This window comes from Ischnura elegans, chromosome 5 (assembly GCF_921293095.1).
Source record: "Ischnura elegans chromosome 5, ioIscEleg1.1, whole genome shotgun sequence".
Lineage (NCBI taxonomy): Eukaryota > Metazoa > Arthropoda > Insecta > Odonata > Coenagrionidae > Ischnura > Ischnura elegans.
In genome coordinates this window covers 131,948,111-131,968,112 of record NC_060250.1, presented here as the reverse complement: position 1 = coordinate 131,968,112, position 20,002 = coordinate 131,948,111, and the positions used below count along the sequence as shown (strand labels likewise).

At 40.4% G+C, this 20,002-nt stretch overlaps 2 long non-coding RNA genes across 2 annotated transcripts in view; one reads left to right on the top strand and one right to left on the bottom strand.

The window, feature by feature from the left end:
- Nucleotides 1–20,002, top strand: part of LOC124159571 — a 152,579-nt gene that overhangs the window by 28,477 nt on the left and 104,100 nt on the right. The window lies entirely within an intron of this gene.
- On the bottom strand, nt 3,832–4,661 carry LOC124159570. Its single transcript, XR_006864974.1, has 3 exons — nt 4,258–4,661; nt 3,962–4,181; nt 3,832–3,872 (listed from the first exon to the last, which is right to left on the bottom strand). It is a non-coding gene; the product is annotated as an uncharacterized LOC124159570 (long non-coding RNA).

The window sequence follows — 20,002 nt, the reverse complement described above, 5'->3', positions numbered from 1 at the left end:
GTACTACAGTATAATGTCCTACGTTTGATGCAATATAATTAAATTAGAAGTTGAAACGAAAACCAAATACTGTTTCACAAACTTTTTATATGCTATCAAGACAAATTGTCTTGGTAATGATGTTGAAACTAGTTGATAGCATTAGTAAAATAAGACATTGCAATATTTCCACTGAGTTTTATTATGACACTACGTGTTCCGTCGTTACAAACAACGTTATCAAGTATGGCCAAGCAACACCTGATAATGTTGTTTGTAATGACGAAATGTTAGTGTCATAATAAAAGTCAGTGGAAATATTGCAATGTCTTATTTTACTAATATTAAAACTTCCACCATATCGTGCCCAACATCATACAAGATAGTTGATACCAAATAAAAAGTTTTTGGAACAGTACTTTGTTTTTGTTTCACCATGAATATTTCATCATTCTACTAAGTAACGCCCAAATCAGTTGAGTTTAAATGAGAAGGCTTCAGACATTTTGGTAAGGGTGGAAATCAAATTGGAAATGGGAAGAATTCACTCAGGCAGATGATTCTCGGTAGCCTACTGAACCCGGTCGGCTACAGATGATGTTCGGTTGTCAACCAAATCGGGATTGTTACTGACGATTTTTAGTTGCCTACCTACCAAACATAGTAGGATGTTTCAAAAAGCATATAGCCTACTGTAACCGGTTGGAAAAATTTTCAGCTGCAGTTATCCATTCATATCTCAAAGTGCATTCGTATCAATGAAAAGTAACAAAGTGAATCTTTCCTATTTCCAATTTGGTTTCCACACACACTATTATGGCTGAATCTCTCAAATGTACTTATCATATATCAAACTTAGGAGATTATACTGCACTGTACAGTGTAGAGTACGATGAACAGAAAACCACTACTAATCCATGGTATCTCATTCCAGTTTTTAATCCATATTGCACAAAATTAGTAATCAAATCAAAATTTCTAAACACAGGAGAAATTACTGTAGTGAAAGGGATGTTATTACATATCACATGAATTGAGGTGACTTTTGAAGTTGAAGTAAAGCCAAGGTACAAAACATATTATTATGAAAATATCTTACCATTGTCAATAATGTCACATGATTTAAGACTCCCTTAAAAATTCAAATGTGTTTTGCTGTTAGGATTATGTACATATGCAGTAAAACCTCTATGCAGTGAACCTCTTTACATCATAAACCTCCACACTTCATACCACCCCTGCGGTCAGTTTTACATGTAAATTTATAGGCAAACCTCTCTGTAATGTTAGAGCGTAGGTTTCCGTGGCGATGGTTTGATCTCTGCATTTCTCCAGGGTTTTCTTCCGCGTCAGATTGTTGAAACTGTTGTCAACCAACAATCTGACGCGGAAGAAAACCCTGGAGAAATGCAGAGATCAAACCTCTTTGTAGTGAACCTCTTTATCTCATAAAATACTTATCATACCAAGGAGATACTCCCGAGACAGCCTAACTACCTCCAAACATCAAATTGCCCAAATTTTGGTCCCCTTCATTGCGATGTAAAGAGGTTTTACTGAATAATTGAGGATCTTAGAAACCAAGAAAGATAAGTGCAATTAATTACCAAGAATTATCAGCTATTATGTAAAAAAATTGCACTAGTCCCCCTAGGCTTCTATGGTCCTCATTTGTTATGTAAAATGAATGACTAAATGAATTAATCTAAAAAATCTTTACACGTGAGAATACAACTCAAAGCAAATTAGCAGTAGGAACACTCGTGTATTTAAAAATTTTGACTGCAGTAACTTTTCAACAGTCTGACTGAACTATTAAATAAAAGCAAACAAAACAATGAGGTGGGAACGGGAAAGATTTTCTGATTACAGAAAAACCCAACTCTCTGTCTTACTTTGAAATTTGATTAATTTACCCAGCCTTAAATATTTATTTATTTATTTCAAAGGATGGAAAAAATACACTTTTGCATTCAAAAGAATCCTAAGTCTGGAATAATGAACAGTAGTCTCCATGTAAACTTACTAGGAATTTCCAAATTAATCAATTTTAGGGGCATACAATCCACATTGAAATCATGTAAAACTCAAGGTCGGAAAATGTCAGAAAATTGCAAATGCCCTACTACATGCTTCAAAATTTCCATTAAAAGCTGTCCAGATTTGCCAAAGCAGTATCCACTCCTTTGTTTGAAAAATTTTTTTGAGTGACCTTAAGTGTTTAGGGTGGTAAAACATTTATCCTTGTGCATTTCTTATGGAACAACCGTTTTGGTTACCAAAAATCGAAGGCAGCATTTCTTTACTACCTCCTTTAGGCAAGTTTCATTTGAGATATGAAGTTATAATTTTCACATTTATGCTGACAAATAGATGAGATTCACTTGTCTAGCAATCCGTTTCTTCCCACGATAATATCTCCCTTGATAAATGCAGTTATACTGATTAAATAATTCATATTCCCCCAACATCAATAAGGACATAGATATTTACTTCCTAACCATAAATACCAAGGGCAGGAAACAGTAATCTCATCTTCTGAAATCCATCACTTAGAAAACCAGATTATCAATGCACTAGATAATAAAATGGAAGTTGCTACAATATTTTTTGATTTCTCAAAAGTTTTTAACACTGTGGACCACCAATTGATACTCAATAAACTTGACTTGATGGTTTTTGTGTCATAGCTAATTTTGATTGAAACCTACTTGTCGGACCATATTCAATTTGTCATTACCTCAGGAAATGGTGTAACCTTCATTTGCCTGGGTACAGGCCTGAAGCAAGGAGTTCCATTAAGCTCCTTCCCTGTGCCTATCCTATCACTTTCAGACATAAATGATCATATAAATAGTTTTCTACAAATAAATGGTTCCAATCCATTCCCTATGCTGTTGACACCAATATTGTTCTCACAGCAACAATAATTTTGGAGAATTGAAAGAAAAATGCAAAAAGTGAGTCATACTTTCTCTACCTATCTCATTGAATACATTGGAGTTCCTCGTCTCAGACAATGGCCATTTTTATAGATCAAAAAAAAAGAGGCATTTAGGCTATGAATTTTTAAAAAACATGATGCCCTTTACTGTCCTCTGTTCAAAAAGTTGGCTGTATTACCACTGCCATGCAAAAATTAGAGGCTTTGGTACTCGTTGTCTTTAAGTAATGGTTATTTTATTAAAGTTGGTAGCAAAAACTGTAACTACTGTTTTCACTAATATTTCTCATATCTTGCTCACTAAGGGTGAGGCCTTAAGACAAAGTTTCATTACACTTCCCTAAAAGACAGAGAAAAGAATATCTCATAAGATACAAAGAAATAATATCTCCTTCATCTTACACAGGAAACAGTATGTTTATACATATCTTGAATGGTATTCCCATCGTTGATTGTTGAAATAAGTCAGGCCATTATATGTACCGAATAATTTTGTAAGGTGTGCTAAGAATGTTGGCTATGTTGTGTAATCTGACTGATGTGTTCTATTGAATCTTGGTGCATGAGTAATTAAACAGACTAAATGAGTAACAGGGAAAGATACTTTCCAAAAAACCATACCATACAACTTTGTGAAAACATCAGGAGAGGTACAGGCTAATGCTTGGTCAGAGAAATGCAAATTGTTAGAGAAATGCAATTTGATAAATAAAATATACAACATAATATAGAAATACCCACTATAGAGACTGCACAGAATTGGCGAATCACAAATATATAAACTTTTTCAATACCTTCTTCCTAAAATTCCAGATGCTGACATTTATCATGCAAGAGGCCACAAGATTTCCATTCGAGTTCTTCTGTTGGGCACTTCCATTAAAGCTGCAAAACTGCTTTATGAATTGAACGATTTCTGCAGTCACACTCACACCTTAATCAATCCACCCTGCAATAGACAGTAAAAATAACATGGATGTCTCCCTTACTAAATTTATCTATTTACAGTTTCTCAAATCTGCATGAAATCATACTCACCTAACCGAACAAAAATGTCCAAATGGAGAAGACAGTAATCGACAGAATGCATGGGCGGCAAGGCTCCCTTTCATTTTCTCTCTTCACCTAGGATTAAGAGTAGAGGTGGATATCTTGGGGAAGTGAACGATATTCCCAGTGTCTTCCACTCAGATTCTTTAGTCTCCTCATTGTGGGTCTATTTTCCAACCCTTGTAATAGCTACACCACCAACTGTCATCTACAACAAAATTTATAATTAATTATGGTTATTTACATAATACTGACAATTTTGAAGTATTTGCTAATGTTTATACCTCTTCTTTATTGTCATATTCCATGAACATGTTTCGTGGGCACTTCAGGAGATGTGGAGGGTCATCGATGGTGAACATTTTTTCACCCGCAAATCTGAAATAAAGATAGGATATCTTTGCCAAAGTGTTGGAGGAGTAGAAAGGACGATCTTCAAAGGGATTACTCATCACGCCAGCTTCCCTAATATAAGGGTACTCCCGTGGAAAATTATCTTATAGTGAATGACTGTCTCTCGCATGGAAGAAAATAATGCCCTAATAGTACTTAAGTCCCCACCCTTTGCACTTGCATTTACCCCGTCATAACACCATTTACAGCACATATATAGCATGACACTAATGAAAAAAATCCACAGATACTCCAAGAACATAAGAATATTATACGCTAAGTACGATATGTCACATAAAAACAGATTGTTTTTATGTGACATATCGTACAGTGCATTAATGGCCAACTTATACTACAAGATTCTTTCACTTTGTACTTACAGACGTTCATTCCGAGGAAATGAATGCAATTTGATAGGGTTATCAGGAGTTTTCCGCGCGCCGTATCCAAAGGCATGACAACGGTGAGACGAAGGCAATCAGTTTAGATTCAAACGATTACAAACGGTTTGCTGTTGTCTGCTAGTCGTTGCCGATTGGCTGTTATCCTGACGTCACGCGATTGCCACGCCACGGTGGCCGGGGTAGCGGCGCAACCCCGCTTCGCCGCGAATTTCTCCCCCCCTCACCTACAAGTCTACTCGCCGTGGCCGTACTCTCCGCCGCCGCGGGCCAGAACCGGAGTCGACCGCACGCTCGAAAAAACGATTTAAAATTAGGGGTTGCGAGTTGATGCATGGTTTTACTTTAGATCCACAATTTATAACCTTCATAGAACGACGTGGAATCAGTTACTTGGCGGAAGTCCGTGGTAATATAAACTTTTTCTCTACGTTTATGTAAACAAAAGGGCTGAAAACAGGCTCCGACATTTAGTTATATATCTATGATTATTGATAAAACAAAATCTTTAAAAACCTTTCGAATGGAAGAAAATAAAGTATCAATTAAGATAGTATAACAGTTTTGCCAATAAAACTATTCTTGAATCCACTGCACGAGGATAAAGTTGGCAATTTTCAGAAAAAATCGAGGGTGGTCGTTTTTTGCTAAATTTGTTCAAATTTGACCTCTCATATATTGTTTACGTAAAAACACAGGAAAGAAATATTATCTAAAGTTATGCACAATCTATTTGAGAATATGCATGCGAAGTTTCAACTTCCTAGCTCAAAAAAATCGTTTTTGAGGTTTTGGCCAGCTTTATTCGATTCTAGCCCACTGTGCGTCGGCGGAAATGAGGACAATAATCGGGTGTGGAGCCTGAGAGGAAATCCGGAATATTATTCACCGGGAAAAACGTATAGGGTAGTGGCTCGAGGAATGATTTTAGAGAAAGCTCTGCACTTTCAGATTTCTGAGAATTTTAGTGTGTCGCACGGGTGCAGTTCGAGTTCGTGTGACTGATGTGGGCTGGGTCTGCAGGGTGTACAGTGGCGCGCGCAGGAAGGGTGAGGGCCAACGGACACTCAAAGGGTCGAAGCAAGGAAGAAGGAAGCGAAGGCAGTGCGTGTGCAGTGAGGGAAATGAAGGGAATGAGGCACTGTGGATGCTGAGGATGCCAGTGGAGGGTGAGGGAGTCCGTTTAATCCCCTCTCTCCGTTTCCCCACCCACGCGCAGGGCACTGTGCGTGGATGGGGAAAGCCGCCACATTAGTAGTGTGGCTTTTAGTGGGACACCAGCCGTTAGCAAAGAAAAGAAAATCAAGTTCGCGTTGCAGTGATGTCACTACTGAGTCCCAACGAGCATTTATTATAGTCTTATAAATTTTTCAGAGAAAAAATTAATTTCCTATACTAATCCGCTCGGTAGACTACACCTCTTATTTTATACTTCCTGTCGGATCTAGAAACATATCGATGTTCCAAGATGAACGTCTACGTGTCACTCGAAAACATATCTAAGTGATAGCTCGAGATATTTTCCCAGCACGGTCCCTTCTTCTGCATTCAGTCATTCACTCGTAAGTTTAAAATAAGAAATCACGATGGCTGCCGCGCACTTTTCAGTATATTTTGGCGTCATAAGTATTATGGTCCATTCGCTCATTCAGGGAGAATGTTTCTAAGAAGAAAGGAATCGCTCACAAAAGTTAACGTCAGCAGAGAGCGTGGTCAGGCAGGCGCCTAAATTAGCGAACTGTGTTTCGGCAATTTTGAAATCGCTCAAATCTTAGTAACGCTCATTGTCAGGGTAGTAGTGACTTGTTTCGTAATTTTATTTCGCCTTATATAAACTGAAACCGGGAAAAAAGAAATCACGGGACTAGAACTAACGCGGATATAATTTGTATGTGCGCAAGTAAGCTTCGAAAATGGCATCGAGGCAGCTATGGAACAACTTCACTCAATTTGGATTATAGGGAATCCGGCAATTTGCTGATAGTTCGTCAGTAGAGTGATAGATGACGTCCATTGCGAATGAATAACCCTGATAGTACCACTGATGATAATGCATTTGTTGTAGTTTATCCTGTTCTAATTATTTTATTTTCTTATTAAGTATTACAACACCTTCACGACACCTATAACTAATCAATCAACAACATTTATATTATTACAGTAACTTAGATACCTATAACATATTTCTTTTGTTATTACAGATATGAGAAACTGCACACTCTAAAAGTATTTAGTCATTAGATAGCTGTGCCTATTTTGGATCTTGCCTTCCACTTGTCCCTCGACGATTGTCTTCATCAGGTCATCACGTCTCAAGATGTGGCCAATAATTTTATTCCGTCTTCTTAATAAGGTTTTCATGAGGCTTCCCTCCTCTCCTACTTTTCTTAGGACTTCCTCGTTTCTAACTATGTCGATCCAATTGCTTTTCATCATTCTTCTGTAGCACCACATTTCGAAGGCCTTTACCCTTGCTTTCTCTGATGCTGTCGTTGTTCATACCTCACTTCCATATAGGAGCATACTCCAAATGTAGGTTCTTATATATTGTTTCCGTACTTATGTGTTTAAAGTTCCCGCTGTAAGCAGGCCTCTCTTTTGGTGGAATGCTCTCTTCACTTGGGCTATTCTGCTGATGATTTCTTTCTTGCTTCTCCCATTGCTAGTTATCCTGATTCCCTAATAACAGAATTCATCCACCTCTACCAGTTTTTGTTTCCCTAATTTAATGTTAGTCTTGACTTCTTCTCCTCTGCTGTACTCTAGGTCTTGGTTTTCTTTGTTCCTTATTATTAGTTACCCATTGCCCAAAACATGTTAACCAGAATATTCTATTTAGCTGGCGACCGTTAAAGGTTTTTAATGGTTGGAAACCTTTGCTCGATCAAGAACGACTGGCGCTGACTTTGGTCGCGAAAGGGCAGCCATCGTGAGGGACCAACCACCCTTTTCAATCGCGAATGACAGGTTGAAAGTCGATTGCGAATCATCGACTTCGATGGGCGCTCGAAGTGATATCGCTCATCAGTCGATCACACAAAAGATTCGATCGCTTACCACTTGGAGCGGGAGCGATGCAAAAGGCGATTGTTGCGTTGATTATCGCGAAACCACATTGTCACCATCTCGATCCTCCTTGGCTGTTTTCGAATGTGGTGGTAAGGTGTGAACGAAAGCCTTCCAAAAACGTGGAAATTCGTAAGTAACCTCCCAATTGTTAGCAATCATGTAAAAAAACGCGAAAATATTAAGCCGTGAACATGTTTATTTTCGAAAACCAAGGCGGTCTTGGAATACGTATTCCGCGGAGCGCGCGAGCGCGTGGAAATGCGATTTTAGCGAAGGCGCCATGATGATTGAACATTAAATGCCCATCCTACTCCACCGCTTCACAAGGTATAAGGCGGGGCCGAGTGTTGGTAGGGGAGGGGGAGCCTTTTCACTATTGTTTTCCCCCTCCCCTTCCACACTCGCAGTCTCCCTTAAGGTCGCTATAGACGGTGAATGATCATGCGAATGAAATCATTCGCCTCGTGTGACTGAGAAATTCGCGAATGAACCGTGTCGCGCATGATCATCCAGTGGAAATCAGAAAATGTTCTATTTTGCTCGCATGACCCCGTGAATGTTGGCATGATATTTCTGCATGTTCATTCGCATGATAATTCCCCGTGTATTCTGTATGGCGGCCTTTTTAGGGATCGTGGTTTCCATTCCCGAAGGATTTCCATTGCGCTTCTACGCTGCGCTAGAATTTTCAAATTTCGAAGATTTAATCATTGATGCCTGTTTTCAATTTTTTTGAAAGAGAACTTTTGTACAACTAATGTTAAAATGAACAATAAGTAACGAATAAGTTCAACAGATTCAGGCTTCAATTGGTGGAAGTTATACACATTTAAATAAATAAAAGATCGTAGCACTTTTCCACAAGAATTTTTAATGCGTACAACGCGTTTGGGCTCACTGAGCCATCATCTGGTACAAGACACTGCAAAACATTTGAAAATCACCTTTATACCCATGGGGAAGGGGGTTGGGGAGGATTTGACATCTTTGAAGAATGGGGTGGGAACAGGAATACAGAGTGGAGACAGTGGGGAAAGATACAACTACGGGATGCAGGGAACCCACGTTGGAAGGAGGACTCTAGTCGTAACAATAAAATGTGTTACGATCTTTTATTTATTTAAATGTGTCTAACTTCCACCAATTGAAGCCTGAATCTGTTGAACTTATTCGGTTACTTATTGTTCATTTTAACATTAGCTGTACAAAAGTTCTATTTTAAAAAAATTGAAAACAGGCATCAATGATTAAATCTTGGAAATTTGAAAATTCTAGCGCAGCGTAGAAGCGCAACGGAAATCCCTCGGGAATGGAAACCACGATCCCTAAAAAGGCCGCCATACAGAATACACGGGGAATTATCATGCGAATACAGAAATATCATGCCAACGTTCACGGGGTCATGCGAGCAAAATAGAACATGTTCTGATTTCCACTGAATGATCACGCGCATGAAGGTTCATTCGCGAATTTCTCAGTTGCACGAGGCGAATGATTTCATTCTGCATGATCATTCGCATGATCATTCCCCGTGTATAGCGGCCTTAAGGGAGACTGCGAGTGTGGAAGGGGAGGGGGAAAACAATCACGAAAAGGCTCCCCCTCCCTTAGCAACACTCGGCCCCGTCTTATACCTTGTGAAGCGGTGGAGGAGGATGGGCATTTAATGTTCAATCAGCATCATATTTAAATAAGTAACGACCCTGGAAAAGTGATTAGGTACGGCTTCGAAACGTCAGCGGCCACGTCCGGGATAGTTCCGCCGAAACTCTCTTTCGATAGAGTGAGTAGGGTGATGGCGGCCGGTCGGTCGGCTTCCCTCTCCGCAGGAAGAGAGCGAGCATGCGCCCGCGAGAAATCCATCCCCTTCCCGCTCTATTCGTCTTTCGCATGTCGGCCATTCGCACGAGGCAGAAATGGTACGATAGACACTGCCCCCTCCTCACTGTGTGACGTCTGAATAATGGGCCAAGCGCGGGGGAGAGAGAGAGAGAGAGTCTGCGAACGCGTATCCCGTGATGCAACTCGCTTCGGTGGAGGGCCTCCGAAATGTGCAGAGCGCAGCAATACCTTCGTGTCGATCACTTCCCAACGGGAGAGTTCCACGTTTGTATCTTGTCTCGCGCCTTAGTTTATGTGCCAATTCAATTTTATTTATAATATTTAAGCGACAAGTATTAGGAAATTACGAAAAGCAATGAAAAGTGTCTTCGCTTCCTACGGTATTCTAATATTTGAGTTCGAAGGGCATAAACAATGTTTTACATACCTACGGTTTATTTTGCTGACCACTTTTTTCATTTAAAGCATTATCATGTCCTAGGGATGCTATAACTAGACAAATGGTAAATGAAAGGTACACTTCTATGGACGTGTTTCTTTTTGGAGGTCTGACCTATGTGTTGTATGAAATGGTTTAAAACTCTTCCTAACCCATCATTATAGATCGATAAATTACGATATAGTCGTATACTGTACTCATCATAAATTAGGAAATGTTCATAGTATGAAGCACATACACAAGCGTACTAATTTGAAATTAATGGAAATCGAAAATGGGATGATCTGTTCAGGACATGTCGGAGTCTATATGGTGGGGAGCGACTCGAGGATGGTGTGGCGTCCATCCGCCAGGAGGCGAGCGCCGACGCGGCCATCTAGGGCGGTCGGTCGGAACTAAATGCGGGGGGAGGGGGGTGGGGGGGGTTTAATTGAAGGTAATTTTCGTCCCTTCTTGGATGTGTGGGGTCGGAGGGGAGTTGGGAGGGATTTTCGTCCCGGCTCCTGTTTATCTTGTCCCTCCGTTTCTGATTTCAGCCGTGCCCTTTCCTTCCTTTGTGAAACACCCTACGGCGTGTGAATCGAAGAAATGTTATTAGTCTGGCAATATGTCGCCCTCTCACTGCGTCAATACTTAGAGCCTGTTTTCCGCTTCAAACTAGTCTTTATATCACTTTCTTTGGTTTTATATCACTTTAGTTATCTGGTCTTCAGATTTCATCAAATGACGGATTAATTTTTGCACCGCCATCGTTGCGGACTTGAACAATTTTCATGGTCAGGGCGAAGATATTCATATAAATTCAAGGAACGGAACTACGTTAACTATTGTCAGGACATGAATTCTTATTGCTAGTTCGGCCAACTATCGTTAGGACGATCGCTCGGACGATCGTAATGTGAACGTGGCATATGAAGGATTGTGTCGTTGTCGGAACGATATCAATCGATCCCTCGGTCGCTCTCGAAGACCGACCCATCGCTGACACCATGTCTCCTCACCGCAGTGGGCCGACGCTCTCCTTCCTTCCTATGTGTCTGCACTTTCCTCCCCCCCCCCCCCCCCTATGTGCACGCCGCGCCGCGATGCCTACGTGCTCGGGCGTAAATTCACCAATCACACGCAACTCCTCACCCCCATCCCGAATTCATCATGTGTCGGGCGCCATTTCGCCGAATGCGATAATTAATTACCGGGAAAGCGCCTAACCCACTCGCCCCTCCCCTCCCCTCTCCTCCTCTCCCCCTCCTCCCCTGATCATCGCCTCCAGTCGTAACTTAACGCCAGGACGAAGCATCTCTATCTCTCGAAGCACTCTCGACCGCTCTGCGCATTCATTGCGACTATTTTCGTCACGCATTCACTCCTCCGTAACTAACGCCATTTCCGGAGTGCGTAATAAATACATTTGCCTCTCAATTTAACCCTTTCTAACCCAGAGCAGCTACTTCTGGCAGAATTCAAATATCAAGATTTTTCATTTTGAAAACTTGACAGTTTTGCACTCAGTCACATATATCGTGGTAGCTAAATTACTAGTCATTACAATGAACACCACGAAATAATGAGTAGTTTAGATATTTCCTGAATATTTGATGATGCTTAGAAGCAACATTGGGTTATATATGGGTTAACTGGTACTAAAATATGAAAAAAATCCCTCCTGAGAATATTCTGAGGATTATACAAAGTTTCGGATTGGAGATTGGAGCCCAGCCCCTGCCATAATCCGTCTTCTGCCTGTGAATTTCCCTTTCCACGTTCTTGACGTAGGAATGGCCGAAAGGTCCGCACTCTGGATCGGGAAGCTGCGGTCGCGAATTCGATGAAGCAGTCGAGTTATCCTCCGGTCGAGAAATTCAAGAGCAATTCCGACGTTCAACGATCTTTTAGCTACTGCTTCAGTTTTTTTTTAAGACTTTAACTCGCTCGCCATCCATAGCTCTCTAAGGCAGTTGTGGCGTTTTAATGTCGAATAATAGGGTGGTTCCCTACTATATTTTTTATTGCCTAAATCGAAAGATTATTACTCCCGGAGTACGCATTTCACGCTCTTAGATTTTCGCATGAGCGCCAATGTGGCCTTTTTCAAATGAGGTTAAAATTGACCATTGGCATTTGTCTAAAGTAGGATTTCTAAAACCTAATAAATTGTATATTATGAATACACTAATGGTGGGTAACGAATCGCAATCCATGCCTTTCGTTTTCTTTGATGAAGGAAACTACCCTATTCTTCGAATTTTCTGCCCATTATAGATAAAAAGCAACGATTCTTCGTCCTGGCTCCATTTTCAATTTCCCGCTGTAGCTCTCTCCAACCACGCGTCAAATCGTTGGATGAGCAGAACGGGCTTATTTTCGCTCTGGGGAATGACTTACCCGCTTGTAGTAGTATACCCTGACATTGGTGATGAATCATGCGTTCATAAAGTTAAACGCTGCTGAGAACGAAGGAGAAGATCTAATAACGAAAGTATAAGCCAATCCCATCGGCAGCAAAAGGGCTCATGGGATCAGATATACAGTCTGCCAGAGTCCTCTGGAGTGCAGTTCTCAACACTACTCCCACATGCAGGGGCCCAGCTAGGAATTGAGGCTAGGTGGGGTTTTAGGCGCATCTAGACCTGGGGTGTATGGCATACCCGCCAGGATAAACGGGAGGTGTGAGGGCCCTCCCCCAGATAATATTTAATACAAATGTTTCAAAATGGTGAGTATTATGGCTTTCTGAGGGATATTTTGTCCTTAAATTCAAATGAATCCTTGTACTCAAATTAAGTAAAATGGATTAAACTTAAAAGAGTTTCTCTGAGCTCTGAGGGTGAGTGGGTTTATCCCCCAAAACCCCCCCTCGCTGCGCCACAGCCCTAATGTGCTTGTGTATTAGTATTATAACATGTATTGTGTTTTGATGTCTCCATGCTTCTGGGTTTCACCGCGTGGATTTTCTTTGCGACGATAGTTTCTCCGGTATTCCAACAGTGTCATCAGGTCGATGCCGGGATTCAATTTTTGGTGACTTATATAGTGCATTCTTGGCGCCAATTTTTTTTCCACGACAGCACAACGCCGTAACAAGATTCACTTGTGTCACCAAGACTGGAGATGTCCTACCGGGTCCAAAAGATGTTTTGCCGCACAACATTCAAGAAGGTATCTATAATGTGCCATGTTCATGTGGGAAAGACTACACAGGATGGACGTGTAGGTAGGAAAGTGCGCATCCAGAAACACAGAAGAGCCACAATAAATAAGCAATTTCATCTCTCCGCCATTGCGGAACATACTTGGAGTGAACCCGGACACCAGATACTGTTTGACGAAGCAACAGTTGTTGCAAAGAAAATAGACGTTGTCCCAGGCTAATAAAGGAGGCTATCGAAATATTCAAGACACCTGAAAACATGAATAGAGAAGACGCCTACCCTCTCCACAATTCGTGGAAGAGGGTCATACGAGAAAAAAGGAGGTGGACCAATCAGCCTCCAGCATGAAAAATTGGCGCCAAGAATGCACTCAATGAGTCACCAAAAATTGAATCCCGACATCGACCTGAAGACGCCGGATGGAATACCGGAGAAACTGTCGTCGCAAAAAAGCCACGCGGTAAAACCCAGAAGCATGGAGACGTCATCTAGACAACGCCGCGGAAAACTACGCATCAACTGTATTGTGTTTTGTTTGTATTTGGATTTCTGAAGTTTTTCAACAAATGAGACTCGATTGGCTCGATCGGCACGCCACTTACCCAGGCTTCTCAAGATTAACTTGTTTAGCTTGGAGTGAGTTGCCTCCTCACCCTTCCGCCCCGGGCAGTCGCCTCGTTGAACTCTAAAACCACGCGGTCGTATTCATAGATTTCCGCCAAAACACGCTAGTAGGGCGACCAACTTAGTCGGGTACTAAGACCTTTAAGTCGCCTACTAAGATATGGTATTCATGGATTCTTTTAAGTGAGCTACTATAAGAGCTACAAACTTGGTATGCTACTAGCCTGCTTGGCAGCCGCTATTCGGTGGCGATTTGTGTTCAACCCGTTTGGCTACGCTTGGCAACACTGTATCCGACTCCTACGCGGCTCGGAAAATTCGTGAAGCCATCAAACAAAATAAATTGAATCGGCAAAATGCATCGAAATTTTTACTTGATAATGGAGGGTTCGAAATCGCATTGCAGATATACTTTTTGATTGCTGTACACAAAAATTATGCTATACCATTGAGAAAAGATAGATGTATGAGTACTACCGAAGCATTCGTATGTTTTGAAATGCAGTTCTTCTTGTACAAACGGCCATCTATTCATTGATGATATATATTGCATATTTTTTCCACCACCGATATTTGTTTTCAATGGTGTATGCGTAATGAGTATAGAAAAACATAACTAGCAACGTCAGTATTATACACATTTATATTCGAAAAGCAGAAATACACCTCAATGTCGGAGTATAAACGAAAAATTATAAAAATTTTACAATGCATATATGAATTGTAAAGAAAATAACTTTAAGGTAAATGTGTGAATTATACACATTTATTACGATACAAATACCTACGTGCGAGCAATTACTAACATATGTTTGCAACTCCTAAAATGTTATAGTTAAGGAAACACAACAATCTACCTCGCCAAATTTAAATTTTTAAAATATTGACAGCGTAGAAGTGCGGAAGCATAGGGAATATAGTTTACTGGAGATGGTTAATATAAAAAAACAAAGCATAATTAACCTAACTTCTTTTACTTATTTATTGCTGATCATATCATAAACATCACTACAACACACACAACATATCAATTTACATTCCGCGAGTTGTCTTTATGATACTTATAATCAGTAAATTCCGAATCATCTGATTCAATGAAAAACTTGGCTCACAATTAATTTAAAACACTATTACGAAACAGTTTTCCAATCACTCTGCACACACTAAAAGAGTTTGCACTCCTTGAAGTTCGAAAGGATTCTTCACTTCCCACTCATCACTTACGATTTAAAATCAGTTCATGTTATTTCACATTACCATTATGTAGACAATGAAATAAATAGGCTGAAACAAATTGCTAAACCAGTCATTGTAACATCAACAAACTTCCAATTTCACTATCACTCGTACTGTAACCAAATCAAAAACAACAGCGCAACGAAATGCGTGGAATGTAAACACTGCCAAAAGCTCATGATGAAGTGACCAAAATCAGTAATAAAATCAAACAGAACTGATAAGCGTTCACATGAATGAAAATTAATACGCGTTCGCCGTATCCCTAAAGAACAACTACGTTAAATATGAATCATTACCCCGTCGCAACAGTCAGATACCTTTGATCAAAATGTAAATATACAGTTTATTAAACCAGTATGGAAGAAATAAATAAATTTGTCGAAGTTCATACACTCACAAATCACCTCACTTTTCGCTTCTCTCTTTACTTCATCGTCTATATGGAATCAACTCACTTAGGGGTACCTACACTAAATGCACAAAATGTGTACACTTACTCTAGAGACACAAGTCCACTGCACGTCATATTTTCTATGCAGCTATAAAAAAAACTTTCAATTCCCGTCAACAATTACACTATTCTTCAACACATCCTGTCAACAATTACACTAGTAAGATATTCTGACTGTAATGTTCTCTCTTTTCTTCGTGAAATGAGATTTACCTACAAATAAATGACGATTTCCGCGGGTAACAAATAGAATTTTCTCTATACACATTTATAACGACTGCAGTGGAGTGTATGCGTTAAAGTGAATAAGAAAAATATCATACTGCAGTTTTTGTGGTTAAAATAAATATTCCCTCGGTTTTCACGTAATGGCATACGTGAAAGAGCGTCAGCATTGCCATGTTTTTCAGATTTAACGTACTGAACATCAAAATTATTCCCTGATGAAAACTTAGCACATCTCTGAAGTCCACTCGCGGCCAAAACAGGTAATCCCCTTTATGGACCGAAAATGCTTAATAAGGGTCTGTGATCTGTGCATAAAGTGAACTTCCGAAAAAAATATTGGTCGAACTTCTTGACGCCACAAACAACAGCTAATGCCTCCTTATCTATCTGCGAGTACCCGCACTCGGCAGGAGATAGGGTGTGCGAATGGAAAATATTCCCACGGATAGATTTGAACCACTACTTCATATCACGGCAGTGAAATATCTGCTGCTTTACTACAATGCCATTTCACTCTGTGATTCTTATGGCGTCTCGTTTCGTATTTTCTTAAGTCATGCAACTCAATTATGATTTAGTGTCACTAAATTTGTATGGCATTATTTGCAGTGGCAAAGCGGTAGATATTTTATATATTTTACGTTCGTTAGCTCTCATTAAGGTTACTGCGTTAATTGTATGAAAATATACTTTGACGAATCGGACAATTTACGAGATAAAATAAATTGAAGTTCTGGACGTGCATTAATTTTATAGCATGAGCTGCTCAACTCTTGTGGCATTAATGATTGCAAATGTGCCGCATATATTACCCTTTAATGATGTAGTGATGACGATATTGCGGGAGATGGGAATGTTGTTCAAATTTCCCTCCTACTGGTTCTATATTAAATACCGTAACTCAATTTCCAAACTGTGGCGAAAGTGACGCCGCTCAATTTGTGAAGAAACTTTTGAAAACTGCTGTACATCGAGAAAATTTTATTGCATGGGCACAACAAGATTTCGACGAATTTCATGAATACCTAAATAGTATTAACGATGAAGTTCTTTATAAATCATAATTTAATGGCAATTTTCCACTAATACGTCACTACGTAACATATGCGTTGAAATTACGACCGATTTCAAGGCATATTATATTAATTTAGGACTCGGAGATTATACTAAACATGTTTGAAACCAGTCGTACTATGAAATCATTATTGAAAAATTATGATAACATTATATTTAAATTTAAAAATAAGTAAGCATTCCACGCCATCAAAACAGAAATACCACCCAATTAGAAAAAATTGTTTTTCCAATGGAGGTGGAATAGGATGAGAAAAACCTTCAATTTTGGACGTAGTGGTGGTGCAAAACGGCAGTGTAAGGGACCGACTCGCTCTGATTGATTGATTGATTGCTTGAGTACGGAATTGGACAAGAATGAAAGGAGAAAGGTAGGAGAGGGGGTGGGGGGAGTTGGTAAGCACGCGCGTGTGAATGCACGCGTGTAGGGGAAGAGGGGAGGCGGTTAAGAAGCGAATTCCCCCTTCGCCAGCACTCGAAAAAGCATTTTCGCTTCTTTCAGCGTTGCTGTAGCGATTGGGGGGATTTGCTTTGGACGATGGGAAGGGTTGGATATATTTGGGGGGGGGGGTTTCCATGGGTCTCTGAAAAGACACACTCTCTCGTCCCTTCGCCACGGCAGCGGCACTTGAAAGGGGTTGATTCCTTTGAAGTGAAGGGAAGGGGCTGGCGGGTCGGTGGCAAGGGACTGCTCGGGAATCGAACCCGGATCGAAATAGGACGAGCACCTCCATACGTGATGCTGGACGAAGGAAGTGACTTTGTACGCAGTCATGCGCACGGGTGCATAGTATTCTACATATTCATCTACATCATCGAGCCACCTCTAGGGTGTTTGGCAGGGGGTGATCAATCACCAGCATGCAATTGGACTCCCACATGCACACCACACAGTACAAAATACGTGACGCATACTAATGTTATACTACCATATGCTGTTAGAAATAATAATAAAATTAAGAAACATGCATTAAGCTCTACATAGGTTAGTAGGCTACGCTACAATTCATGCAATCTATTTATGAGTTTTATCGCTGCCGTTATAATCTCTTAATGATCGTGGAAAAAAGACATTCTGAATCTGTATGTTCTTTAGTCTACCTCTCTTATTTTATTTACATGATCTGATCTTCCATGGTATGTTGGCGTCCGTAATATATGGTTAACTTCGTTATAAAAGACTCCGCTCTTGAATTTATTTTTAAGGTTTAGTCTATTTTTCAATTTACGGCGCGACAGAGATTCCCATCCGTGTTTATCTAAGAAGTCAGTTACACTAACAATACTATCGTAACGACCTTACACATGCCTGGCAGCTCTTCTTTGCACGCGTTCTAGCTCTGTTATCAAGCCTTTTTAATGAGGGTCCCAAACACTGGCAGCGTATTCCAAATGTGGTCTAACGAGGGAAAAGTAGCTAATTTCTCTCACTTTGTCATCACACTTTCCTAATATTCTTTTAACAAAACCCATTTTACGATTGGCTTGACCGGTTATTTCTCGAATATGTTTATTCCACGATAGATCATTATTGAGTCTAACCCCTAGATATTTCACGGATTCAACAGTCTCTAATTGGGTACCCCGAATTATATAGCTACGTTTTAGGTGGAGTATTTACACCGAGGGTGAAGTAAAAATCGTTTGGCTTAGTCAGTGTTCGAGCTCATAGTCGGTTTTAAAATTATCGGTCAGGTGTGCGCACTGCCAGTTACCAGTTTGAGTGATGGTGTTACTGGAGCATAACTGACAAGCAGTCGGGAGGTCAGGGTTCGAATCCCGGCTGAGCCAAATAATTGGGTAGAGAAATAAAAGAAGACTTTTTTCTAAACCGCCCACCTTCTTATAGTTACTCCCCTCTCCGCGTGCATATTAAGGTCGTTGTTTTGGGGGAGGGGTTCATTACTTCCTACGGCGCCTTTGGAGTGTTGCAGTACCTTAGTGCGATAATGTGTCTGAAGTCTGATTTGAGCAGAGTAGTGGTTTTTACTTATTTATCATTAGAGAACTTGTATGGGTCTTCGATTGCTAAAAAGAACTATTCGGAACAGTTCAAACGCAAATATTAGTTGGCAAAATTACCTAAAGAGTCTTCATTCATCATCAACATGAATAAAATATTGATTTTAAAAATCGTGCAAAATTTCTCAGAGCTGCACGAAAACACCTGAGCTCTGCCGAGGCTATGTGTTACGTCATCTGTTCTGAAACTATTGTCGAGAGCCGGGAGATACCCTGAATGCATCTTGCAAACATTGTTTTGGTGGACGATATAGTCGCTCATCGTCGCTCGTTGATATGATGTTACACTTAGTTAAGTTTCCCTATTTCTATTGTGCGACGATTATTACTTGAATATGAAAAATGAGCCATCGGGATGAAATGATGAAATACTAGCTTTTTATTTATAGTTGCATAGTTACCGATTAAAAGTCAGAGGTGGGATCACTTTAGGGTCGAGTAAGCACGCTTGAATCGCCCATGATAGTGCGCCATCAGCCCACGGCTACGAGCGCTGTTTTGGCACAGATGACGTCATCAGCAGTGGCTTGGGGTGAGAGAGTTTTTGGCGCGCTTGAACATATCACTATATTAATCATTCAATATCTAGCGAGGATAACTCTGATTTAAATGTAGTTTTCTTTGATGAATTGAAAACATAATTTTCCGTTCGCTAATCAAATAAAAAATGCATGCTAGCTCCGCATTGCTTTTGAGCATTTTTTGTCAAGCTGGCGAAATAAAAAATTTCATACGAGAGCGACCATAAATATTCTTTTCAATTTTTCTAGATAGCTTTGGGGGGTCCTCCCCTCCTAATCCCCCCTTATGCCCGTGCAAGTTTATTCCTCTCCATTGGAATCCATGAGCCGCAAGTAGACTAGACCGGCTTAGAGGGTGTTTAGAGGGTCACATTCACCCGTTTCGGGCGGATCCGGAGACTTGACTCGGGTTCTACATCACTTACTATCGGCGAGACAATCCGTGCGTTACTGACTGTTTCCTATCGACTCAAGGAAGGCTTTCTGATGGGGTAGAAGTCGATCGGGCAAGAGGAGCGGGAAAGTCATTCCGGTTTCGTAGGGTGATCTGTTATGACGTTGGTTTTTATTAATTATC